The sequence below is a fragment of the Electrophorus electricus genome, chromosome 13 (genome assembly GCF_041902795.1).
Source record: "Electrophorus electricus isolate QZ-2024a chromosome 13, ASM4190279v1, whole genome shotgun sequence".
Lineage (NCBI taxonomy): Eukaryota > Metazoa > Chordata > Actinopteri > Gymnotiformes > Gymnotidae > Electrophorus > Electrophorus electricus.
Window position 1 is genome coordinate 26,712,726 of NC_137509.1, and position 25,678 is coordinate 26,738,403.

The 25,678-nt window shown below is 35.4% G+C and overlaps 17 pseudogenes; all 17 read left to right on the top strand.

The window, feature by feature from the left end:
• Nucleotides 1-744: 744 nt before the first annotated feature.
• On the top strand, nucleotides 745-865 carry LOC145645625 (5S ribosomal RNA; annotated as a pseudogene).
• A 2,615-nt stretch (nucleotides 866-3,480) lies between these two features.
• LOC145645626 (5S ribosomal RNA) lies at nucleotides 3,481-3,601 on the top strand (annotated as a pseudogene).
• A 791-nt stretch (nucleotides 3,602-4,392) lies between these two features.
• LOC145645627 (5S ribosomal RNA) lies at nucleotides 4,393-4,513 on the top strand (annotated as a pseudogene).
• A 2,616-nt stretch (nucleotides 4,514-7,129) lies between these two features.
• LOC145645421 (5S ribosomal RNA) lies at nucleotides 7,130-7,248 on the top strand (annotated as a pseudogene).
• Nucleotides 7,249-8,042: 794 nt separating this feature from the next.
• Nucleotides 8,043-8,163, top strand: LOC145645629 (5S ribosomal RNA; annotated as a pseudogene).
• Nucleotides 8,164-8,956: 793 nt separating this feature from the next.
• Nucleotides 8,957-9,077, top strand: LOC145644911 (5S ribosomal RNA; annotated as a pseudogene).
• Nucleotides 9,078-9,870: 793 nt separating this feature from the next.
• Nucleotides 9,871-9,989, top strand: LOC145645040 (5S ribosomal RNA; annotated as a pseudogene).
• A 1,706-nt stretch (nucleotides 9,990-11,695) lies between these two features.
• On the top strand, nucleotides 11,696-11,814 carry LOC145645545 (5S ribosomal RNA; annotated as a pseudogene).
• A 4,449-nt stretch (nucleotides 11,815-16,263) lies between these two features.
• LOC145645630 (5S ribosomal RNA) lies at nucleotides 16,264-16,384 on the top strand (annotated as a pseudogene).
• A 793-nt stretch (nucleotides 16,385-17,177) lies between these two features.
• LOC145645631 (5S ribosomal RNA) lies at nucleotides 17,178-17,298 on the top strand (annotated as a pseudogene).
• Nucleotides 17,299-18,091: 793 nt separating this feature from the next.
• LOC145644118 (5S ribosomal RNA) lies at nucleotides 18,092-18,210 on the top strand (annotated as a pseudogene).
• Nucleotides 18,211-19,003: 793 nt separating this feature from the next.
• LOC145644602 (5S ribosomal RNA) lies at nucleotides 19,004-19,122 on the top strand (annotated as a pseudogene).
• A 794-nt stretch (nucleotides 19,123-19,916) lies between these two features.
• LOC145645632 (5S ribosomal RNA) lies at nucleotides 19,917-20,037 on the top strand (annotated as a pseudogene).
• A 2,624-nt stretch (nucleotides 20,038-22,661) lies between these two features.
• Nucleotides 22,662-22,782, top strand: LOC145645633 (5S ribosomal RNA; annotated as a pseudogene).
• A 1,122-nt stretch (nucleotides 22,783-23,904) lies between these two features.
• Nucleotides 23,905-24,025, top strand: LOC145645634 (5S ribosomal RNA; annotated as a pseudogene).
• A 578-nt stretch (nucleotides 24,026-24,603) lies between these two features.
• On the top strand, nucleotides 24,604-24,724 carry LOC145645635 (5S ribosomal RNA; annotated as a pseudogene).
• Nucleotides 24,725-25,408: 684 nt separating this feature from the next.
• On the top strand, nucleotides 25,409-25,529 carry LOC145645588 (5S ribosomal RNA; annotated as a pseudogene).
• The last annotated feature ends 149 nt before the right edge of the window (nucleotides 25,530-25,678 follow it).

Below are 25,678 nucleotides of genomic sequence, written 5' to 3' on the forward strand. Positions count from 1 at the left end.
GAAGTGCAGTGATTAATAAAAAAACTATCTGTTAGCACCTGGGAATAGCAGATGCTGTAAGTTTTTTTTGCATCACTTTCATTTACTCTCCAACTCACATGCCTGAATGTGAAGTGCAGTGATTCATCAAAAAACTATCTTTTAGCACCTTGGACTACGAGCTGTTGTAAGCTTCTCCTGCATCACATTAATTTACTTTCAAGATGACATGCTAGGATGTGAAGTGCAGTGATTAATTAAAAAAAACTATCTGTTAGCACCTGGGAATAGCAGATGCTGTAAGTTTTTCTTGCATCACTTTAATTTAATATGCAACTGACATGCTTGTAAGTGAAGTGTATAGATTAAATAGAAATCTATTAGTACCAGGGAATAGCAGGTGCTGTAAGATTTTATTGCATCCCTTAAATTTATGTTCAAGCTATCAAGCTCAAATTTGAAGTGCAGTGAATAATTAAATCAAACTATCTGTTAGCACCTGGGAATAGCAGATGCTGTAAGTTTTTATTGCATCACTTTAATTTACTCTCCAACTGACATGCTTGAATGTGAAGTGCAGTGATTAATAAAAAAACTGTCTGTTAGTGCCTTCGAATACCAGATGTTGTAAGCTTTTATTGCATCATTTTAATTTACTTTCAAGATAACATTCTAGAATGTCAAGTGCAGGGATTAATAAAAAAAATGTCAGATTGGTCTTTGATCATATTTTCTATGATTAGGCAATTTGAGTAAGTGTTTAAGGTTTACGGCCATACCAGCTTCAGCACGCCTCCAATCTCATCTGAACTTGGAAGCTAAGCAAGTTTGTGCCTGGATAGTACTGAGGTGGGACCCTACCTAGGAATACCATGTGCTGTGAGCTTTTCTTGCATCACTTTAATTTACTTTCAAGCTGACATGCTCAAATGTGAAGTGCAGTGATTAATAAAAAAACTATCTGTTAGCACCTGGGAATAGCAGATGCTGTAAGTTTTTTTTGCATCACTTTCATTTACTCTCCAACTCACATGCCTGAATGTGAAGTGCAGTGATTCATCAAAAAACTATCTTTTAGCACCTTGGACTACGAGCTGTTGTAAGCTTCTCCTGCATCACATTAATTTACTTTCAAGATGACATGCTAGGATGTGAAGTGCAGTGATTAATTAAAAAAAACTATCTGTTAGCACCTGGGAATAGCAGATGCTGTAAGTTTTTCTTGCATCACTTTAATTTAATATGCAACTGACATGCTTGTAAGTGAAGTGTACAGATTAAATAGAAATCTATTAGTACCAGGGAATAGCAGGTGCTGTAAGATTTTATTGCATCCCTTAAATTTATGTTCAAGCTATCAAGCTCAAATTTGAAGTGCAGTGAATAATTAAATCAAACTATCTGTTAGCACCTGGGAATAGCAGATGCTGTAAGTTTTTATTGCATCACTTTAATTTACTCTCCAACTGACATGCTTGAATGTGAAGTGCAGTGATTAATAAAAAAACTGTCTGTTAGTGCCTTCGAATACCAGATGTTGTAAGCTTTTATTGCATCATTTTAATTTACTTTCAAGATAACATTCTAGAATGTCAAGTGCAGGGATTAATAAAAAAAATGTCAGATTGGTCTTTGATCATATTTTCTATGATTAGGCAATTTGAGTAAGTGTTTAAGGTTTACGGCCATACCAGCTTCAGCACGCCTCCAATCTCATCTGAACTTGGAAGCTAAGCAAGTTTTTGCCTGGATAGTACTGAGGTGGGACCCTACCTAGGAATACCATGTGCTGTGAGCTTTTCTTGCATCACTTTAATTTACTTTCAAGCTGACATGCTCAAATGTGAAGTGCAGTGATTAATAAAAAAACTAACTGTTAGCACCTGGGAATAGCAGATGCTGTAAGTTTTTTTTGCATCACTTTCATTTACTCTCCAACTCACATGCCTGAATGTGAAGTGCAGTGATTCATCAAAAAACTATCTTTTAGCACCTTGGACTACGAGCTGTTGTAAGCTTCTCCTGCATCACATTAATTTACTTTCAAGATGACATGCTAGGATGTGAAGTGCAGTGATTAATTAAAAAAAACTATCTGTTAGCACCTGGGAATAGCAGATGCTGTAAGTTTTTCTTGCATCACTTTAATTTAATATGCAACTGACATGCTTGTAAGTGAAGTGTACAGATTAAATAGAAATCTATTAGTACCAGGGAATAGCAGGTGCTGTAAGATTTTATTGCATCCCTTAAATTTATGTTCAAGCTATCAAGCTCAAATTTGAAGTGCAGTGAATAATTAAATCAAACTATCTGTTAGCACCTGGGAATAGCAGATGCTGTAAGTTTTTATTGCATCACTTTAATTTACTCTCCAACTGACATGCTTGAATGTGAAGTGCAGTGATTAATAAAAAAACTGTCTGTTAGTGCCTTCGAATACCAGATGTTGTAAGCTTTTATTGCATCATTTTAATTTACTTTCAAGATAACATTCTAGAATGTCAAGTGCAGGGATTAATAAAAAAAATGTCAGATTGGTCTTTGATCATATTTTCTATGATTAGGCAATTTGAGTAAGTGTTTAAGGTTTACGGCCATACCAGCTTCAGCACGCCTCCAATCTCATCTGAACTTGGAAGCTAAGCAAGTTTTTGCCTGGATAGTACTGAGGTGGGACCCTACCTAGGAATACCATGTGCTGTGAGCTTTTCTTGCATCACTTTAATTTACTTTCAAGCTGACATGCTCAAATGTGAAGTGCAGTGATTAATAAAAAAACTAACTGTTAGCACCTGGGAATAGCAGATGCTGTAAGTTTTTTTTGCATCACTTTCATTTACTCTCCAACTCACATGCCTGAATGTGAAGTGCAGTGATTCATCAAAAAACTATCTTTTAGCACCTTGGACTACGAGCTGTTGTAAGCTTCTCCTGCATCACATTAATTTACTTTCAAGATGACATGCTAGGATGTGAAGTGCAGTGATTAATTAAAAAAAACTATCTGTTAGCACCTGGGAATAGCAGATGCTGTAAGTTTTTCTTGCATCACTTTAATGTAATATGCAACTGACATGCTTGTAAGTGAAGTGTACAGATTAAATAGAAATCTATTAGTACCAGGGAATAGCAGGTGCTGTAAGATTTTATTGCATCCCTTAAATTTATGTTCAAGCTATCAAGCTCAAATTTGAAGTGCAGTGAATAATTAAATCAAACTATCTGTTAGCACCTGGGAATAGCAGATGCTGTAAGTTTTTATTGCATCACTTTAATTTACTCTCCAACTGACATGCTTGAATGTGAAGTGCAGTGATTAATAAAAAAACTGTCTGTTAGTGCCTTCGAATACCAGATGTTGTAAGCTTTTATTGCATCATTTTAATTTACTTTCAAGATAACATTCTAGAATGTCAAGTGCAGGGATTAATAAAAAAAATGTCAGATTGGTCTTTGATCATATTTTCTATGATTAGGCAATTTGAGTAAGTGTTTAAGGTTTACGGCCATACCAGCTTCAGCACGCCTCCAATCTCATCTGAACTTGGAAGCTAAGCAAGTTTGTGCCTGGATAGTACTGAGGTGGGACCCTACCTAGGAATACCATGTGCTGTGAGCTTTTCTTGCATCACTTTAATTTACTTTCAAGCTGACATGCTCAAATGTGAAGTGCAGTGATTAATAAAAAAACTAACTGTTAGCACCTGGGAATAGCAGATGCTGTAAGTTTTTTTTGCATCACTTTCATTTACTCTCCAACTCACATGCCTGAATGTGAAGTGCAGTGATTCATCAAAAAACTATCTTTTAGCACCTTGGACCACGAGCTGTTGTAAGCTTCTCCTGCATCACATTAATTTACTTTCAAGATGACATGCTAGGATGTGAAGTGCAGTGATTAATTAAAAAAAACTATCTGTTAGCACCTGGGAATAGCAGATGCTGTAAGTTTTTCTTGCATCACTTTAATTTAATATGCAACTGACATGCTTGTAAGTGAAGTGTATAGATTAAATAGAAATCTATTAGTACCAGGGAATAGCAGGTGCTGTAAGATTATATTGCATCCCTTAAATTTATGTTCAAGCTATCAAGCTCAAATTTGAAGTGCAGTGAATAATTAAATCAAACTATCTGTTAGCACCTGGGAATAGCAGATGCTGTAAGTTTTTATTGCATCACTTTAATTTACTCTCCAACTGACATGCTTGAATGTGAAGTGCAGTGATTAATAAAAAAACTGTCTGTTAGTGCCTTCGAATACCAGATGTTGTAAGCTTTTATTGCATCATTTTAATTTACTTTCAAGATAACATTCTAGAATGTCAAGTGCAAGGATTAATAAAAAAAATGTCAGATTGGTCTTTGATCATATTTTCTATGATTAGGCAATTTGAGTAAGTGTTTAAGGTTTACGGCCATACCAGCTTCAGCACGCCTCCAATCTCATCTGAACTTGGAAGCTAAGCAAGTTTGTGCCTGGATAGTACTGAGGTGGGACCCTACCTAGGAATACCATGTGCTGTGAGCTTTTCTTGCATCACTTTAATTTACTTTCAAGCTGACATGCTCAAATGTGAAGTGCAGTGATTAATAAAAAAACTATCTGTTAGCACCTGGGAATAGCAGATGCTGTAAGTTTTTTTTGCATCACTTTCATTTACTCTCCAACTCACATGCCTGAATGTGAAGTGCAGTGATTCATCAAAAAACTATCTTTTAGCACCTTGGACTACGAGCTGTTGTAAGCTTCTCCTGCATCACATTAATTTACTTTCAAGATGACATGCTAGGATGTGAAGTGCAGTGATTAATTAAAAAAAACTATCTGTTAGCACCTGGGAATAGCAGATGCTGTAAGTTTTTCTTGCATCACTTTAATTTAATATGCAACTGACATGCTTGTAAGTGAAGTGTACAGATTAAATAGAAATCTATTAGTACCAGGGAATAGCAGGTGCTGTAAGATTTTATTGCATCCCTTAAATTTATGTTCAAGCTATCAAGCTCAAATTTGAAGTGCAGTGAATAATTAAATCAAACTATCTGTTAGCACCTGGGAATAGCAGATGCTGTAAGTTTTTATTGCATCACTTTAATTTACTCTCCAACTGACATGCTTGAATGTGAAGTGCAGTGATTAATAAAAAAACTGTCTGTTAGTGCCTTCGAATACCAGATGTTGTAAGCTTTTATTGCATCATTTTAATTTACTTTCAAGATAACATTCTAGAATGTCAAGTGCAGGGATTAATAAAAAAAATGTCAGATTGGTCTTTGATCATATTTTCTATGATTAGGCAATTTGAGTAAGTGTTTAAGGTTTACGGCCATACCAGCTTCAGCACGCCTCCAATCTCATCTGAACTTGGAAGCTAAGCAAGTTTTTGCCTGGATAGTACTGAGGTGGGACCCTACCTAGGAATACCATGTGCTGTGAGCTTTTCTTGCATCACTTTAATTTACTTTCAAGCTGACATGCTCAAATGTGAAGTGCAGTGATTAATAAAAAAACTAACTGTTAGCACCTGGGAATAGCAGATGCTGTAAGTTTTTTTTGCATCACTTTCATTTACTCTCCAACTCACATGCCTGAATGTGAAGTGCAGTGATTCATCAAAAAACTATCTTTTAGCACCTTGGACTACGAGCTGTTGTAAGCTTCTCCTGCATCACATTAATTTACTTTCAAGATGACATGCTAGGATGTGAAGTGCAGTGAATAATTAAAAAAAACTATCTGTTAGCACCTGGGAATAGCAGATGCTGTAATTTTTCTTGCATCACTTTAATTTAATATGCAACTGACATGCTTGTAAGTGAAGTGTACAGATTAAATAGAAATCTATTAGTACCAGGGAATAGCAGGTGCTGTAAGATTTTATTGCATCCCTTAAATTTATGTTCAAGCTATCAAGCTCAAATTTGAAGTGCAGTGAATAATTAAATCAAACTATCTGTTAGCACCTGGGAATAGCAGATGCTGTAAGTTTTTATTGCATCACTTTAATTTACTCTCCAACTGACATGCTTGAATGTGAAGTGCAGTGATTAATAAAAAAACTGTCTGTTAGTGCCTTCGAATACCAGATGTTGTAAGCTTTTATTGCATCATTTTAATTTACTTTCAAGATAACATTCTAGAATGTCAAGTGCAGGGATTAATAAAAAAAATGTCAGATTGGTCTTTGATCATATTTTCTATGATTAGGCAATTTGAGTAAGTGTTTAAGGTTTACGGCCATACCAGCTTCAGCACGCCTCCAATCTCATCTGAACTTGGAAGCTAAGCAAGTTTGTGCCTGGATAGAACTGAGGTGGGACCCTACCTAGGAATACCATGTGCTGTGAGCTTTTCTTGCATCACTTTAATTTACTTTCAAGCTGACATTCTCAAATGTGAAGTGCAGTGATTAATAAAAAAAACTATCTGTTAGCACCTGGGAATAGCAGATGCTGTAAGTTTTTTTTGCATCACTTTCATTTACTCTCCAACTCACATGCCTGAATGTGAAGTGCAGTGATTCATCAAAAAACTATCTTTTAGAACCTTGGACTATGAGATGCTGTAAGCTTCTCTTGCATCACTTTAATTTACTTTCAAGATGACATGCTAGGATGTGAAGTGCAGTGATTAATTAATAAAACCTATCTGTTAGCACCTGGGAATAGCAGATGCTGTAAGTTTTTCTTGCATCACTTTAATTTAATATGCAACTGACATGCTTGTATGTGAAGTGTACAGATTAAATAGAAATATTTTAGTACCAGGGAATAGCAGGTCCTGTAAGATTTTATTGCATCCCTTAAATTTATGTTCAAGCTATCAAGCTCAAATTTGAAGTGCAGTGAATAATTAAATCAAACTATCTGTTAGCACCTGGGAATAGCAGATGCTGTAAGTATTTATTGCTTCACTTTAATTTACTCTCCAACTGACATGCTTGAATGTGAAGTGCAGTGATTAATAAAAAAACTGTCTGTTAGTGCCTCCGAATACCAGATGTTGTAAGCTTTTATTGCATCATTTTAATTTACTTTCAAGACAACATTCTAGAATGTCAAGTGCAGGGATTAATAAAAAAAAATGTCAGATTGGTATTTGATCATATTTTCTATGATTAGGCAATTTGAGTAAGTGTTTAAGGTTTACGGCCATACCAGCTTCAGAACGTCCAATCTCATCTGAACTTGGAAGCTAAGCAAGTTGGTGCCTGAATAGTACTGAGGTGGGACCCTACCTAGGAATACCATGTGTTGTAAGCTTTTCTTGCATCACTTTAATTTACTTTCAAGCTGACATGCTCAAATGTGAAGTGCAGTGATTAATAAAAAACCTATCTGTTAGCACCTGGGAATAGCAGATGCTGTAAGTTTTTTTTTGCATCACTTTCATTTACTCTCCAACTCACATGCCTGAATGTGAAGTGCAGTGATTCATCAAAAAACTATCTTTTAGCACCTTGGACTACGAGCTGTTGTAAGCTTCTCCTGCATCACATTAATTTACTTTCAAGATGACATGCTAGGATGTGAAGTGCAGTGATTAATTAAAAAAAACTATCTGTTAGCACCTGGGAATAGCAGATGCTGTAAGTTTTTCTTGCATCACTTTAATTTAATATGCAACTGACATGCTTGTAAGTGAAGTGTACAGATTAAATAGAAATCTATTAGTACCAGGGAATAGCAGGTGCTGTAAGATTTTATTGCATCCCTTAAATTTATGTTCAAGCTATCAAGCTCAAATTTGAAGTGCAGTGAATAATTAAATCAAACTATCTGTTAGCACCTGGGAATAGCAGATGCTGTAAGTTTTTATTGCATCACTTTAATTTACTCTCCAACTGACATGCTTGAATGTGAAGTGCAGTGATTAATAAAAAAAACTGTCTGTTAGTGCCTCCGAATACCAGATGTTGTAAGCTTTTATTGCATCATTTTAATTTACTTTCAAGATAACATTCTAGAATGTCAAGTGCAGGGATTAATAAAAAAAAATGTCAGATTGGTCTTTGATCATATTTTCTATGATTAGGCAATTTGAGTAAGTGTTTAAGGTTTACGGCCATACCAGCTTCAGCACGCCTCCAATCTCATCTGAACTTGGAAGCTAAGCAAGTTTGTGCCTGGATAGTACTGAGGTGGGACCCTACCTAGGAATACCATGTGCTGTGAGCTTTTCTTGCATCACTTTAATTTACTTTCAAGCTGACATTCTCAAATGTGAAGTGCAGTGATTAATAAAAAAACCTATCTGTTAGCACCTGGGAATAGCAGATGCTGTAAGTTTTTTTTGCATCACTTTCATTTACTCTCCAACTCACATGCCTGAATGTGAAGTGCAGTGATTCATCAAAAAACTATCTTTTAGCACCTTGGACTATGAGATGCTGTAAGCTTCTCTTGCATCACTTTAATTTACTTTCAAGATGACATGCTAGGATGTGAAGTGCAGTGATTAATTAATAAAACCTATCTGTTAGCACCTGGGAATAGCAGATGCTGTAAGTTTTTCTTGCATCACTTTAATTTAATATGCAACTGACATGCTTGTATGTGAAGTGTACAGATTAAATAGAAATATTTTAGTACCAGGGAATAGCAGGTCCTGTAAGATTTTATTGCATCCCTTAAATTTATGTTCAAGCTATCAAGCTCAAATTTGAAGTGCAGTGAATAATTAAATCAAACTATCTGTTAGCACCTGGGAATAGCAGATGCTGTAAGTATTTATTGCATCACTTTAATTTACTCTCCAACTGACATGCTTGAATGTGAAGTGCAGTGATTAATAAAAAAACTGTCTGTTAGTGCCTCCGAATACCAGATGTTGTAAGCTTTTATTGCATCATTTTAATTTACTTTCAAGATAACATTCTAGAATGTCAAGTGCAGGGATTAATAAAAAAAAATGTCACATTGGTCTTTGATCATATTTTCTATGATTAGGCAATTTGAGTAAGTGTTTAAGGTTTACGGCCATACCAGCTTCAGCACACCTCCAATCTCATCTGAACTTGGAAGCTAAGCAAGTTTGTGCCTGGATAGTACTGAGGTGGGACCCTACCTAGGAATACCATGTGCTGTAAGCTTTTCTTGCATCACTTTAATTTACTTTCAAGCTGACATTCTCAAATGTGAAGTGCAGTGATTAATAAAAAAAACTATCTGTTAGCACCTGGGAATAGCAGGTGCTGTAAGTTTTTTTTGCATCACTTTCATTTACTCTCCAACTCACATGCCTGAATGTGAAGTGCAGTGATTCATCAAAAAACTATCTTTTAGCACCTTGGACTATGAGATGCTGTAAGCTTCTCTTGCATCACTTTAATTTACTTTCAAGATGACATGCTAGGATGTGAAGTGCAGTGATTAATTAATAAAACCTATCTGTTAGCACCTGGGAATAGCAGATGCTGTAAGTTTTTCTTGCATCACTTTAATTTAATATGCAACTGACATGCTTGTATGTGAAGTGTACAGATTAAATAGAAATATTTTAGTACCAGGGAATAGCAGGTCCTGTAAGATTTTATTGCATCCCTTAAATTTATGTTCAAGCTATCAAGCTCAAATTTGAAGTGCAGTGAATAATTAAATCAAACTATCTGTTAGCACCTGGGAATAGCAGATGCTGTAAGTATTTATTGCATCACTTTAATTTACTCTCCAACTAACATGCTTGAATGTGAAGTGCAGTGATTAATAAAAAAACTGTCTGTTAGTGCCTCCGAATACCAGATGTTGTAAGCTTTTATTGCATCATTTTAATTTACTTTCAAGACAACATTCTAGAATGTCAAGTGCAGGGATTAATAAAAAAAAATGTCACATTGGTCTTTGATCATATTTTCTATGATTAGGCAATTTGAGTAAGTATTTAAGGTTTACGGCCATACCAGCTTCAGAACGTCCAATCTCATCTGAACTTGGAAGCTAAGCAAGTTTGTGCCTGAATAGTACTGAGGTGGGACCCTAACTAGGAATACCATGTGCTGTAAGCTTTTCTTGCATCACTTTAATTTACTTTCAAGCTGACATTCTCAAATGTGAAGTGCAGTGATTAATAAAAAAAACTATCTGTTAGCACCTGGGAATAGCAGGTGCTGTAAGTTTTTTTTGCATCACTTTCATTTACTCTCCAACTCACATGCCTGAATGTGAAGTGCAGTGATTCATCAAAAAACTATCTTTTAGCACCTTGGACTACGAGCTGTTGTAAGCTTCTCCTGCATCACATTAATTTACTTTCAAGATGACATGCTAGGATGTGAAGTGCAGTGATTAATTAAAAAAAACTATCTGTTAGCACCTGGGAATAGCAGATGCTGTAAGTTTTTCTTGCATCACTTTAATTTAATATGCAACTGACATGCTTGTAAGTGAAGTGTACAGATTAAATAGAAATCTATTAGTACCAGGGAATAGCAGGTGCTGTAAGATTTTATTGCATCCCTTAAATTTATGTTCAAGCTATCAAGCTCAAATTTGAAGTGCAGTGAATAATTAAATCAAACTATCTGTTAGCACCTGGGAATAGCAGATGCTGTAAGTTTTTATTGCATCACTTTAATTTACTCTCCAACTGACATGCTTGAATGTGAAGTGCAGTGATTAATAAAAAAACTGTCTGTTAGTGCCTTCGAATACCAGATGTTGTAAGCTTTTATTGCATCATTTTAATTTACTTTCAAGATAACATTCTAGAATGTCAAGTGCAGGGATTAATAAAAAAAATGTCAGATTGGTCTTTGATCATATTTTCTATGATTAGGCAATTTGAGTAAGTGTTTAAGGTTTACGGCCATACCAGCTTCAGCACGCCTCCAATCTCATCTGAACTTGGAAGCTAAGCAAGTTTGTGCCTGGATAGAACTGAGGTGGGACCCTACCTAGGAATACCATGTGCTGTGAGCTTTTCTTGCATCACTTTAATTTACTTTCAAGCTGACATTCTCAAATGTGAAGTGCAGTGATTAATAAAAAAAACTATCTGTTTGCACCTGGGAATAGCAGATGCTGTAAGTTTTTTTTGCATCACTTTCATTTACTCTCCAACTCACATGCCTGAATGTGAAGTGCAGTGATTCATCAAAAAACTATCTTTTAGAACCTTGGACTATGAGATGCTGTAAGCTTCTCTTGCATCACTTTAATTTACTTTCAAGATGACATGCTAGGATGTGAAGTGCAGTGATTAATTAATAAAACCTATCTGTTAGCACCTGGGAATAGCAGATGCTGTAAGTTTTTCTTGCATCACTTTAATTTAATATGCAACTGACATGCTTGTATGTGAAGTGTACAGATTAAATAGAAATATTTTAGTACCAGGGAATAGCAGGTCCTGTAAGATTTTATTGCATCCCTTAAATTTATGTTCAAGCTATCAAGCTCAAATTTGAAGTGCAGTGAATAATTAAATCAAACTATCTGTTAGCACCTGGGAATAGCAGATGCTGTAAGTATTTATTGCTTCACTTTAATTTACTCTCCAACTGACATGCTTGAATGTGAAGTGCAGTGATTAATAAAAAAACTGTCTGTTAGTGCCTCCGAATACCAGATGTTGTAAGCTTTTATTGCATCATTTTAATTTACTTTCAAGACAACATTCTAGAATGTCAAGTGCAGGGATTAATAAAAAAAAATGTCAGATTGGTATTTGATCATATTTTCTATGATTAGGCAATTTGAGTAAGTGTTTAAGGTTTACGGCCATACCAGCTTCAGAACGTCCAATCTCATCTGAACTTGGAAGCTAAGCAAGTTTGTGCCTGAATAGTACTGAGGTGGGACCCTACCTAGGAATACCATGTACTGTGAGCTTTTCTTGCATCACTTTAATTTACTTTCAAGCTGACATTCTCAAATGTGAAGTGCAGTGATTAATAAAAAAAACTATCTGTTAGCACCTGGGAATAGCAGGTGCTGTAAGTTTTTTTTGCATCACTTTCATTTACTCTCCAACTCACATGCCTGAATGTGAAGTGCAGTGATTCATCAAAAAACTATCTTTTAGCACCTTGGACTATGAGATGCTGTAAGCTTCTCTTGCATCACTTTAATTTACTTTCAAGATGACATGCTAGGATGTGAAGTGCAGTGATTAATTAATAAAACCTATCTGTTAGAACCTGGGAATAGCAGATGCTGTAAGTTTTTCTTGCATCACTTTAATTTAATATGCAACTGACATGCTTGTATGTGAAGTGTACAGATTAAATAGAAATATTTTAGTACCAGGGAATAGCAGGTCCTGTAAGATTTTATTGCATCCCTTAAATTTATGTTCAAGCTATCAAGCTCAAATTTGAAGTGCAGTGAATAATTAAATCAAACTATCTGTTAGCACCTGGGAATAGCAGATGCTGTAAGTATTTATTGCATCACTTTAATTTACTCTCCAACTAACATGCTTGAATGTGAAGTGCAGTGATTAATAAAAAAACTGTCTGTTAGTGCCTCCGAATACCAGATGTTGTAAGCTTTTATTGCATCATTTTAATTTTCTTTCAAGACAACATTCTAGAATGTCAAGTGCAGGGATTAATAAAAAAAAATGTCAGATTGGTATTTGATCATATTTTCTATGATTAGGCAATTTGAGTAAGTGTTTAAGGTTTACTGCCATACCAGCTTCAGCACGCCTCCAATTTCATCTGAACTTGGAAGCTAAGCAAGTTTGTGCCTGGATAGTACTGAGGTGGGACCCTACCTAGGAATACCATGTGCTGTGAGCTTTTCTTGCATCACTTTAATTTACTTTCAAGCTGACATTCTCAAATGTGAAGTGCAGTGATTAATAAAAAAAACTATCTGTTAGCACCTGGGAATAGCAGATGCTGTAAGTTTTTTTTGCATCACTTTCATTTACTCTCCAACTCACATGCCTGAATGTGAAGTGCAGTGATTCATCAAAAAACTATCTTTTAGCACCTTGGACTACGAGCTGTTGTAAGCTTCTCCTGCATCACATTAATTTACTTTCAAGATGACATGCTAGGATGTGAAGTGCAGTGATTAATTAAAAAAAACTATCTGTTAGCACCTGGGAATAGCAGATGCTGTAAGTTTTTCTTGCATCACTTTAATTTAATATGCAACTGACATGCTTGTAAGTGAAGTGTACAGATTAAATAGAAATCTATTAGTACCAGGGAATAGCAGGTGCTGTAAGATTTTATTGCATCCCTTAAATTTATGTTCAAGCTATCAAGCTCAAATTTGAAGTGCAGTGAATAATTAAATCAAACTATCTGTTAGCACCTGGGAATAGCATATGCTGTAAGTTTTTATTGCTTCTCTTTAATTTACTCTCCAACTGACATGCTTGAATGTGAAGTGCAGTGATTAATAAAAAAACTGTCTGTTAGTGCCTTCGAATACCAGATGTTGTAAGCTTTTATTGCATCATTTTAATTTACTTTCAAGACAACATTCTAGAATGTCAAGTGCAGGGATTAATAAAAAAAAATGTCAGATTGGTATTTGATCATATTTTCTATGATTAGGCAATTTGAGTAAGTGTTTAAGGTTTACTGCCATACCAGCTTCAGCACGCCTCCAATTTCATCTGAACTTGGAAGCTAAGCAAGTTTGTGCCTGGATAGTACTGAGGTGGGACCCTACCTAGGAATACCATGTGCTGTGAGCTTTTCTTGCATCACTTTAATTTACTTTCAAGCTGACATTCTCAAATGTGAAGTGCAGTGATTAATAAAAAAAACTATCTGTTAGCACCTGGGAATAGCAGATGCTGTAAGTTTTTTTTGCATCACTTTCATTTACTCTCCAACTCACATGCCTGAATGTGAAGTGCAGTGATTCATCAAAAAACTATCTTTTAGCACCTTGGACTACGAGCTGTTGTAAGCTTCTCCTGCATCACATTAATTTACTTTCAAGATGACATGCTAGGATGTGAAGTGCAGTGATTAATTAAAAAAAACTATCTGTTAGCACCTGGGAATAGCAGATGCTGTAAGTTTTTCTTGCATCACTTTAATTTAATATGCAACTGACATGCTTGTAAGTGAAGTGTACAGATTAAATAGAAATCTATTAGTACCAGGGAATAGCAGGTGCTGTAAGATTTTATTGCATCCCTTAAATTTATGTTCAAGCTATCAAGCTCAAATTTGAAGTGCAGTGAATAATTAAATCAAACTATCTGTTAGCACCTGGGAATAGCATATGCTGTAAGTTTTTATTGCTTCTCTTTAATTTACTCTCCAACTGACATGCTTGAATGTGAAGTGCAGTGATTAATAAAAAAACTGTCTGTTAGTGCCTTCGAATACCAGATGTTGTAAGCTTTTATTGCATCATTTTAATTTACTTTCAAGACAACATTCTAGAATGTCAAGTGCAGGGATTAATAAAAAAAAATGTCAGATTGGTATTTGATCATATTTTCTATGATTAGGCAATTTGAGTAAGTGTTTAAGGTTTACTGCCATACCAGCTTCAGCACGCCTCCAATTTCATCTGAACTTGGAAGCTAAGCAAGTTTGTGCCTGGATAGTACTGAGGTGGGACCCTACCTAGGAATACCATGTGCTGTGAGCTTTTCTTGCATCACTTTAATTTACTTTCAAGCTGACATTCTCAAATGTGAAGTGCAGTGATTAATAAAAAAAACTATCTGTTAGCACCTGGGAATAGCAGATGCTGTAAGTTTTTTTTGCATCACTTTCATTTACTCTCCAACTCACATGCCTGAATGTGAAGTGCAGTGATTCATCAAAAAACTATCTTTTAGCACCTTGGACTACGAGCTGTTGTAAGCTTCTCCTGCATCACATTAATTTACTTTCAAGATGACATGCTAGGATGTGAAGTGCAGTGATTAATTAAAAAAAACTATCTGTTAGCACCTGGGAATAGCAGATGCTGTAAGTTTTTCTTGCATCACTTTAATTTAATATGCAACTGACATGCTTGTAAGTGAAGTGTACAGATTAAATAGAAATCTATTAGTACCAGGGAATAGCAGGTGCTGTAAGATTTTATTGCATCCCTTAAATTTATGTTCAAGCTATCAAGCTCAAATTTGAAGTGCAGTGAATAATTAAATCAAACTATCTGTTAGCACCTGGGAATAGCATATGCTGTAAGTTTTTATTGCTTCTCTTTAATTTACTCTCCAACTGACATGCTTGAATGTGAAGTGCAGTGATTAATAAAAAAACTGTCTGTTAGTGCCTTCGAATACCAGATGTTGTAAGCTTTTATTGCATCATTTTAATTTACTTTCAAGACAACATTCTAGAATGTCAAGTGCAGGGATTAATAAAAAAAAATGTCAGATTGGTATTTGATCATATTTTCTATGATTAGGCAATTTGAGTAAGTGTTTAAGGTTTACTGCCATACCAGCTTCAGCACGCCTCCAATTTCATCTGAACTTGGAAGCTAAGCAAGTTTGTGCCTGGATAGTACTGAGGTGGGACCCTACCTAGGAATACCATGTGCTGTGAGCTTTTCTTGCATCACTTTAATTTACTTTCAAGCTGACATTCTCAAATGTGAAGTGCAGTGATTAATAAAAAAAACTATCTGTTAGCACCTGGGAATAGCAGATGCTGTAAGTTTTTTTTGCATCACTTTCATTTACTCTCCAACTCACATGCCTGAATGTGAAGTGCAGTGATTCATCAAAAAACTATCTTTTAGCACCTTGGACTACGAACTGTTGTAAGCTTCTCCTGCATCACATTAATTTACTTTCAAGATGACATGCTAGGATGTGAAGTGCAGTGATTAATTAAAAAAAACTATCTGTTAGCACCTGGGAATAGCAGATGCTGTAAGTTTTTCTTGCATCACTTTAATTTAATATGCAACTGACATGCTTGTAAGTGAAGTGTACAGATTAAATAGAAATCTATTAGTACCAGGGAATAGCAGGTGCTGTAAGATTTTATTGCATCCCTTAAATTTATGTTCAAGCTATCAAGCTCAAATTTGAAGTGCAGTGAATAATTAAATCAAACTATCTGTTAGCACCTGCGAATAGCAGATGCTGTAAGTTTTTATTGCATCACTTTAATTTACTCTCCAACTGACATGCTTGAATGTGAAGTGCAGTGATTAATAAAAAAACTGTCTGTTAGTGCCTCCGAATACCAGATGTTGTAAGCTTTTATTGCATCATTTTAATTTACTTTCAAGATAACATTCTAGAATGTCAAGTGCAGGGATTAATAAAAAAAAATGTCAGATTGGTCTTTGATCATATTTTCTATGATTAGGCAATTTGAGTAAGTGTTTAAGGTTTACGGCCATACCAGCTTCAGCACGCCTCCAATCTCATCTGAACTTGGAAGCTAAGCAAGTTTGTGCCTGGATAGTACTGAGGTGGGACCCTACCTAGGAATACCATGTGCTGTGAGCTTTTCTTGCATCACTTTAATTTACTTTCAAGCTGACATTCTCAAATGTGAAGTGCAGTGATTAATAAAAAAAACTATCTGTTAGCACCTGGGAATAGCAGATGCTGTAAGTTTTTTTTGCATCACTTTCATTTAATCTCCAACTCACATGCCTGAATGTGAAGTGCAGTGATTCATCAAAAAACTATCTTTTAGCACCTTGGACTACGAGCTGTTGTAAGCTTCTCCTGCATCACATTAATTTACTTTCAAGATGACATGCTAGGATGTGAAGTGCAGTGATTAATTAAAAAAAACTATCTGTTAGCACCTGGGAATAGCAGATGCTGTAAGTTTTTCTTGCATCACTTTAATTTAATATGCAACTGACATGCTTGTAAGTGAAGTGTACAGATTAAATAGAAATCTATTAGTACCAGGGAATAGCAGGTGCTGTAAGATTTTATTGCATCCCTTAAATTTATGTTCAAGCTATCAAGCTCAAATTTGAAGTGCAGTGAATAATTAAATCAAACTATCTGTTAGCACCTGCGAATAGCAGATGCTGTAAGTTTTTATTGCATCACTTTAATTTACTCTCCAACTGACATGCTTGAATGTGAAGTGCAGTGATTAATAAAAAAACTGTCTGTTAGTGCCTCCGAATACCAGATGTTGTAAGCTTTTATTGCATCATTTTAATTTACTTTCAAGATAACATTCTAGAATGTCAAGTGCAGGGATTAATAAAAAAAAATGTCAGATTGGTCTTTGATCATATTTTCTATGATTAGGCAATTTGAGTAAGTGTTTAAGGTTTACGGCCATACCAGCTTCAGCACGCCTCCAATCTCATCTGAACTTGGAAGCTAAGCAAGTTTGTGCCTGGATAGTACTGAGGTGGGACCCTACCTAGGAATACCATGTGCTGTGAGCTTTTCTTGCATCACTTTAATTTACTTTCAAGCTGACATTCTCAAATGTGAAGTGCAGTGATTAATAAAAAAAACTATCTGTTAGCACCTGGGAATAGCAGATGCTGTAAGTTTTTTTTGCATCACTTTCATTTACTCTCCAACTCACATGCCTGAATGTGAAGTGCAGTGATTCATCAAAAAACTATCTTTTAGCACCTTGGACTATGAGATGCTGTAAGCTTCTCTTGCATCACTTTAATTTACTTTCAAGATGACATGCTAGGATGTGAAGTGCAGTGATTAATTAATAAAACCTATCTGTTAGCACCTGGGAATAGCAGATGCTGTAAGTTTTTCTTGCATCACTTTAATTTAATATGCAACTGACATGCTTGTATGTGAAGTGTACAGATTAAATAGAAATATTTTAGTACCAGGGAATAGCAGGTCCTGTAAGATTTTATTGCATCCCTTAAATTTATGTTCAAGCTATCAAGCTCAAATTTGAAGTGCAGTGAATAATTAAATCAAACTATCTGTTAGCACCTGGGAATAGCAGATGCTGTAAGTATTTATTGCATCACTTTAATTTACTCTCCAACTAACATGCTTGAATGTGAAGTGCAGTGATTAATAAAAAAACTGTCTGTTAGTGCCTCCGAATACCAGATGTTGTAAGCTTTTATTGCATCATTTTAATTTACTTTCAAGACAACATTCTAGAATGTCAAGTGCAGGGATTAATAAAAAAAAATGTCAGATTGGTATTTGATCATATTTTCTATGATTAGGCAATTTGAGTAAGTGTTTAAGGTTTACGGCCATACCAGCTTCAGAATGTCCAATCTCATCTGAACTTGGAAGCTAAGCAAGTTTGTGCCTGAATAGTACTGAGGTGGGACCCTATCTAGGAATACCAGGTGCTGTAAGCTTTTCTTGCATCACTTTAATTTACTTTCAAGCTGACATGCTCAAATGGGAAGTGCAGTGATTAATAAAAAAACCTATCTGTTAGCACCTGGGAATAGCAGATGCTGTAAGTTTTTTTTGCATCACTTTCATTTACTCTCCAACTCACATGCCTGAATGTGAAGTGCAGTGATTCATCAAAAAACTATCTTTTAGCACCTTGGACTACGAGCTGCTGTAAGCTTCTCTTGCATCACATTAATTTACTTTCAAGATGACATGCTAGGATGTGAAGTGCAGTGATTAATTAAAAAAAATTATCTGTTAGCACCTGGGAATAGCAGATGCTGTAAGTTTTTCTTGCATCACTTTAATTTAATATGCAACTGACATGCTTGTAAGTGAAGTGTACAGATTAAATAGAAATCTATTAGTACCAGGGAATAGCAGGTGCTGTAAGATTTTATTGCATCCCTTAAATTTATGTTCAAGCTATCAAGCTCAAATTTGAAGTGCAGTGAATAATTAAATCAAACTATCTGTTAGCACCTGGGAATAGCAGATGCTGTAAGTTTTTATTGCATCACTTTAATTTACTCTCCAACTGACATGCTTGAATGTGAAGTGCAGTGATTAATAAAAAAACTGTCTGTTAGTGCCTCCGAATACCAGATGTTGTATGCTTTTATTGCATCATTTTAATTTACTTTCAAGATAACATTCTAGAATGTCAAGTGCAGGGATTAATAAAAAAAAATGTCAGATTGGTCTTTGATCATATTTTCTATGATTAGGCAATTTGAGTAAGTGTTTAAGGTTTACGGCCATACCAGCTTCAGAATGTCCAATCTCATCTGAACTTGGAAGCTAAGCAAGTTTGTGCCTGAATAGTACTGAGGTGGGACCCTATCTAGGAATACCAGGTGCTGTAGGCTTTTCTTGCATCACTTTAATTTACTTTCAAGCTGACATTCTCAAATGTGAAGTGCAGTGATTAATAAAAAAAACTATCTGTTAGCACCTGGGAATAGCAGATGCTGTAATTTTTTTTTGCATCACTTTCATTTACTCTCCAACTCACATGCCTGAATGTGAAGTGCAGTGATTCATCAAAAAACTATCTTTTAGCACCTTGGACTACGAGCTGTTGTAAGCTTCTCCTGCATCACATTAATTTACTTTCAAGATGACATGCTAGGATGTGAAGTGCAGTGATTAATTAAAAAAAACTATCTGTTAGCACCTGGGAATAGCAGATGCTGTAAGTTTTTCTTGCATCACTTTAATTTAATATGCAACTGACATGCTTGTAAGTGAAGTGTACAGATTAAATAGAAATCTATTAGTACCAGGGAATAGCAGGTGCTGTAAGATTTTATTGCATCCCTTAAATTTATGTTCAAGCTATCAAGCTCAAATTTGAAGTGCAGTGAATAATTAAATCAAACTATCTGTTAGCACCTGGGAATAGCAGATGCTGTAAGTTTTTATTGCATCACTTTAATTTACTCTCCAACTGACATGCTTGAATGTGAAGTGCAGTGATTAATAAAAAAAACTGTCTGTTAGTGCCTCCGAATACCAGATGTTGTAAGCTTTTATTGCATCATTTTAATTTACTTTCAAGATAACATTCTAGAATGTCAAGTGCAGGGATTAATAAAAAAAAATGTCAGATTGGTCTTTGATCATATTTTCTATGATTAGGCAATTTGAGTAAGTGTTTAAAGTTTACGGCCATACCAGCTTCAGCACGCCTCCAATCTCATCTGAACTTGGAAGCTAAGCAAGTTTGTGCCTGGATAGTACTGAGGTGGGACCCTACCTAGGAATACCATGTGCTGTGAGCTTTTCTTGCATCACTTTAATTTACTTTCAAGCTGACATTCTCAAATGTGAAGTGCAGTGATTAATAAAAAAAACTATCTGTTAGCACCTGGGAATAGCAGATGCTGTAATTTTTTTTTGCATCACTTTCATTTACTCTCCAACTCACATGCCTGAATGTGAAGTGCAGTGATTCATCAAAAAACTATCTTTTAGCACCTTGGACTACGAGCTGTTGTAAGCTTCTCCTGCATCACATTAATTTACTTTCAAGATGACATGCTAGGATGTGAAGTGCAGTGATTAATTAAAAAAAACTATCTGTTAGCACCTGGGAATAGCAGATGCTGTAAGTTTTTCTTGCATCACTTTAATTTAATATGCAACTGACATGCTTGTAAGTGAAGTGTACAGATTAAATAGAAATCTATTAGTACCAGGGAATAGCAGGTGCTGTAAGATTTTATTGCATCCCTTAAATTTATGTTCAAGCTATCAAGCTCAAATTTGAAGTGCAGTGAATAATTAAATCAAACTATCTGTTAGCACCTGGGAATAGCAGATGCTGTAAGTTTTTATTGCATCACTTTAATTTACTCTCCAACTGACATGCTTGAATGTGAAGTGCAGTGATTAATAAAAAAAACTGTCTGTTAGTGCCTCCGAATACCAGATGTTGTAAGCTTTTATTGCATCATTTTAATTTACTTTCAAGATAACATTCTAGAATGTCAAGTGCAGGGATTAATAAAAAAAAATGTCAGATTGGTCTTTGATCATATTTTCTATGATTAGGCAATTTGAGTAAGTGTTTAAGGTTTACGGCCATACCAGCTTCAGCACGCCTCCAATCTCATCTGAACTTGAAAGCTAAGCAAGTTTGTGCCTGGATAGTACTGAGGTGGGACCCTACCTAGGAATACCATGTGTTGTGAGCTTTTCTTGCATCACTTTAATTTACTTTCAAGCTGACATTCTCAAATGTGAAGTGCAGTGATTAATAAAAAAAACTATCTGTTAGCACCTGGGAATAGCAGATGCTGTAAGTTTTTTTTGCATCACTTTCATTTACTCTCCAACTCACATGCCTGAATGTGAAGTGCAGTGATTCATCTAAAAACTATCTTTTAGCACCTTGGACTACGAGCTGCTGTAAGCTTCTCCTGCATCACATTAATTTACTTTCAAGATGACATGCTAGGATGTGAAGTGCAGTGATTAATTAAAAAAAACTATCTGTTAGCACCTGGGATTAGCAGATGCTGTAAGTTTTTCTTGCATCACTTTAATTTAATATGCAACTGACATGCTTGTAAGTGAAGTGTACAGATTAAATAGAAATCTATTAGTACCAGGGAATAGCAGGTGCTGTAAGATTTTATTGCATCCCTTAAATTTATGTTCAAGCTATCAAGCTCAAATTTGAAGTGCAGTGAATAATTAAATCAAACTATCTGTTAGCACCTGGGAATAGCAGATGCTGTAAGTTTTTATTGCATCACTTTAATTTACTCTCCAACTGACATGCTTGAATGTGAAGTGCAGTGATTAATAAAAAAAACTGTCTGTTAGTGCCTCCGAATACCAGATGTTGTAAGCTTTTATTGCATCATTTTAATTTACTTTCAAGATAACATTCTAGAATGTCAAGTGCAGGGATTAATAAAAAAAAATGTCAGATTGGTCTTTGATCATATTTTCTATGATTAGGCAATTTGAGTAAGTGTTTAAGGTTTACGGCCATACCAGCTTCAGCACGCCTCCAATCTCATCTGAACTTGAAAGCTAAGCAAGTTTGTGCCTGGATAGTACTGAGGTGGGACCCTACCTAGGAATACCATGTGTTGTGAGCTTTTCTTGCATCACTTTAATTTACTTTCAAGCTCACATTCTCAAATGTGAATTGCAGTGATTAATAAAAAAAACTATCTGTTAGCACCTGGGAATAGCAGATGCTGTAAGTTTTTTTTGCATCACTTTCATTTACTCTCCAACTCACATGCCTGAATGTGAAGTGCAGTGATTCATCTAAAAACTATCTTTTAGCACCTTGGACTACGAGCTGCTGTAAGCTTCTCCTGCATCACATTAATTTACTTTCAAGATGACATGCTAGGATGTGAAGTGCAGTGATTAATTAAAAAAAACTATCTGTTAGCACCTGGGATTAGCAGATGCTGTAAGTTTTTCTTGCATCACTTTAATTTAATATGCAACTGACATGCTTGTAAGTGAAGTGTACAGATTAAATAGAAATCTATTAGTACCAGGGAATAGCAGGTGCTGTAAGATTTTATTGCATCCCTTAAATTTATGTTCAAGCTATCAAGCTCAAATTTGAAGTGCAGTGAATAATTAAATCAAACTATCTGTTAGCACCTGGGAATAGCAGATGCTGTAAGTTTTTATTGCATCACTTTAATTTACTCTCCAACTGACATGCTTGAATGTGAAGTGCAGTGATTAATAAAAAAAACTGTCTGTTAGTGCCTCCGAATACCAGATGTTGTAAGCTTTTATTGCATCATTTTAATTTACTTTCAAGATAACATTCTAGAATGTCAAGTGCAGGGATTAATAAAAAAAAATGTCAGATTGGTCTTTGATCATATTTTCTATGATTAGCCAATTTGAGTAAGTATTTAAGGTTTACGGCCATACCAGCTTCAGCACGCCTCCAATCTCATCTGAACTTGGAAGCTAAGCAAGTTTGTGCCTGGATAGTACTGAGGTGGGACCCTACCTAGGAATACCATGTGCTGTGAGCTTTTCTTGCATCACTTTAATTTACTTTCAAGCTGACATTCTCAAATGTGAAGTGCAGTGATTAATAAAAAAAATTATCTGTTAGCACCTGGGAATAGCAGATGCTGTAAGTTTTTCTTGCATCACTTTAATTTAATATGCAACTGACATGCTTGTAAGTGAAGTGTACAGATTAAATAGAAATCTATTAGTACCAGGGAATAGCAGGTGCTGTAAGATTTTATTGCATCCCTTAAATTTATGTTCAAGCTATCAAGCTCAAATTTGAAGTGCAGTGAATAATTAAATCAAACTATCTGTTAGCACCTGGGAATAGCAGATGCTGTAAGTTTTTATTGCATCACTTTAATTTATTCTCCAACTGACATGCTTGAATGTGAAGTGCAGTGATTAATAAAAAAAACTATCTGTTAGCACCTGGGAATAGCAGATGCTGTAAGTTTTTTTTGCATCACTTTCATTTACTCTCCAACTCACATGCCTGAATGTGAAGTGCAGTGATTCATCTAAAAACTATCTTTTAGCACCTTGGACTACGAGCTGCTGTAAGCTTCTCCTGCATCACATTAATTTACTTTCAAGATGACATGCTAGGATGTGAAGTGCAGTGATTAATAAAAAAAAACTATCTGTTAGCACCTGGGAATAGCAGATGCTGTAAGTTTTTCTTGCATCACTTTAATTTAATATGCAACTGACATGCTTGTAAGTGAAGTGTACAGATTAAATAGAAATCTATTAGTACCAGGGAATAGCAGGTGCTGTAAGATTTTATTGCATCCCTTAAATTTATGTTCAAGCTATCAAGCTCAAATTTGAAGTGCAGTGAATAATTAAATCAAACTATCTGTTAGCACCTGGGAATAGCAGATGCTGTAAGTTTTTATTGCATCACTTTAATTTACTCTCCAACTGACATGCTTGAATGTGAAGTGCAGTGATTAATAAAAAAACTGTCTGTTAGTGCCTCCGAATACCAGATGTTGTAAGCTTTTATTGCATCATTTTAATTTACTTTCAAGATAACATTCTAGAATGTCAAGTGCAGGGATTAATAAAAAAAAATGTCAGATTGGTCTTTGATCATATTTTCTATGATTAGGCAATTTGAGTAAGTGTTTAAGGTTTACGGCCATACCAGCTTCAGCACGCCTCCAATCTCATCTGAACTTGGAAGCTAAGCAAGTTTGTGCCTGGATAGTACTGAGGTGGGACCCTACCTAGGAATACCATGTGCTGTGAGCTTTTCTTGCATCACTTTAATTTACTTTCAAGCTGACATTCTCAAATGTGAAGTGCAGTGATTAATAAAAAAAACTATCTGTTAGCACCTGGGAATAGCAGATGCTGTAAGTTTTTTTTGCATCACTTTCATTTACTCTCCAACTCACATGCCTGAATGTGAAGTGCAGTGATTAATTAAAAAAAACTATCTGTTAGCACCTGGGAATAGCAGATGCTGTAAGTTTTTCTTGCATCCCTTAAATTTATGTTCAAGCTATCAAGCTCAAATTTGAAGTGCAGTGAATAATTAAATCAAACTATCTGTTAGCACCTGGGAATAGCAGATGCTGTAAGTTTTTATTGCATCACTTTAATTTACTCTCCAACTGACATGCTTGAATGTGAAGTGCAGTGATTAATAAAAAAAACTGTCTGTTAGTGCCTCCGAATACCAGATGTTGTAAGCTTTTATTGCATCATTTTAATTTACTTTCAAGATAACATTCTAGAATGTCAAGTGCAGGGATTAATAAAAAAAAATGTCAGATTGGTCTTTGATCATATTTTCTATGATTAGCCAATTTGAGTAAGTATTTAAGGTTTACGGCCATACCAGCTTCAGCACGCCTCCAATCTCATCTGAACTTGGAAGCTAAGCAAGTTTGTGCCTGGATAGTACTGAGGTGGGACCCTACCTAGGAATACCATGTGCTGTGAGCTTTTCTTGCATCACTTTAATTTACTTTCAAGCTGACATTCTCAAATGTGAAGTGCAGTGATTAATAAAAAAAACTATCTGTTAGCACCTGGGAATAGCAGATGCTGTAAGTTTTTTTTGCATCACTTTCATTTACTCTCCAACTCACATGCCTGAATGTGAAGTGCAGTGAATAATTAACTCAAACTATCTGTTAGCACCTGGGAATAGCAGATGCTGTAAGTTTTTTTTGCATCACTTTAATTTAATATGCAACTGACATGCTTGTAAGTGAAGTGTACAGATTAAATAGAAATCTATTAGTACCAGGGAATAGCAGGTGCTGTAAGATTTTATTGCATCCCTTAAATTTATGTTCAAGCTATCAAGCTCAAATTTGAAGTGCAGTGAATAATTAAATCAAACTATCTGTTAGCACCTGGGAATAGCAGATGCTGTAAGTTTTTATTGCATCACTTTAATTTACTCTCCAACTGACATGCTTGAATGTGAAGTGCAGTGATTAATAAAAAAAACTGTCTGTTAGTGCCTCCGAATACCAGATGTTGTAAGCTTTTATTGCATCATTTTAATTTACTTTCAAGATAACATTCTAGAATGTCAAGTGCAGGGATTAATAAAAAAAAATGTCAGATTGGTCTTTGATCATATTTTCTATGATTAGGCAATTTGAGTAAGTGTTTAAGGTTTATGGCCATACCAGCTTCAGCACGCCTCCAATCTCATCTGAACTTGAAAGCTAAGCAAGTTTGTGCCTGAATAGTACTGAGGTGGGACCCTATCTAGGAATACCAGGTGCTGTAAGCTTTTCTTGCATCACTTTAATTTACTTTCAAGCTGACATGCTCAAATGGGAAGTGCAGTGATTAATAAAAAAACCTATCTGTTAGCACCTGGGAATAGCAGATGCTGTAAGTTTTTTTTGCATCACTTTCATTTACTCTCCAACTCACATG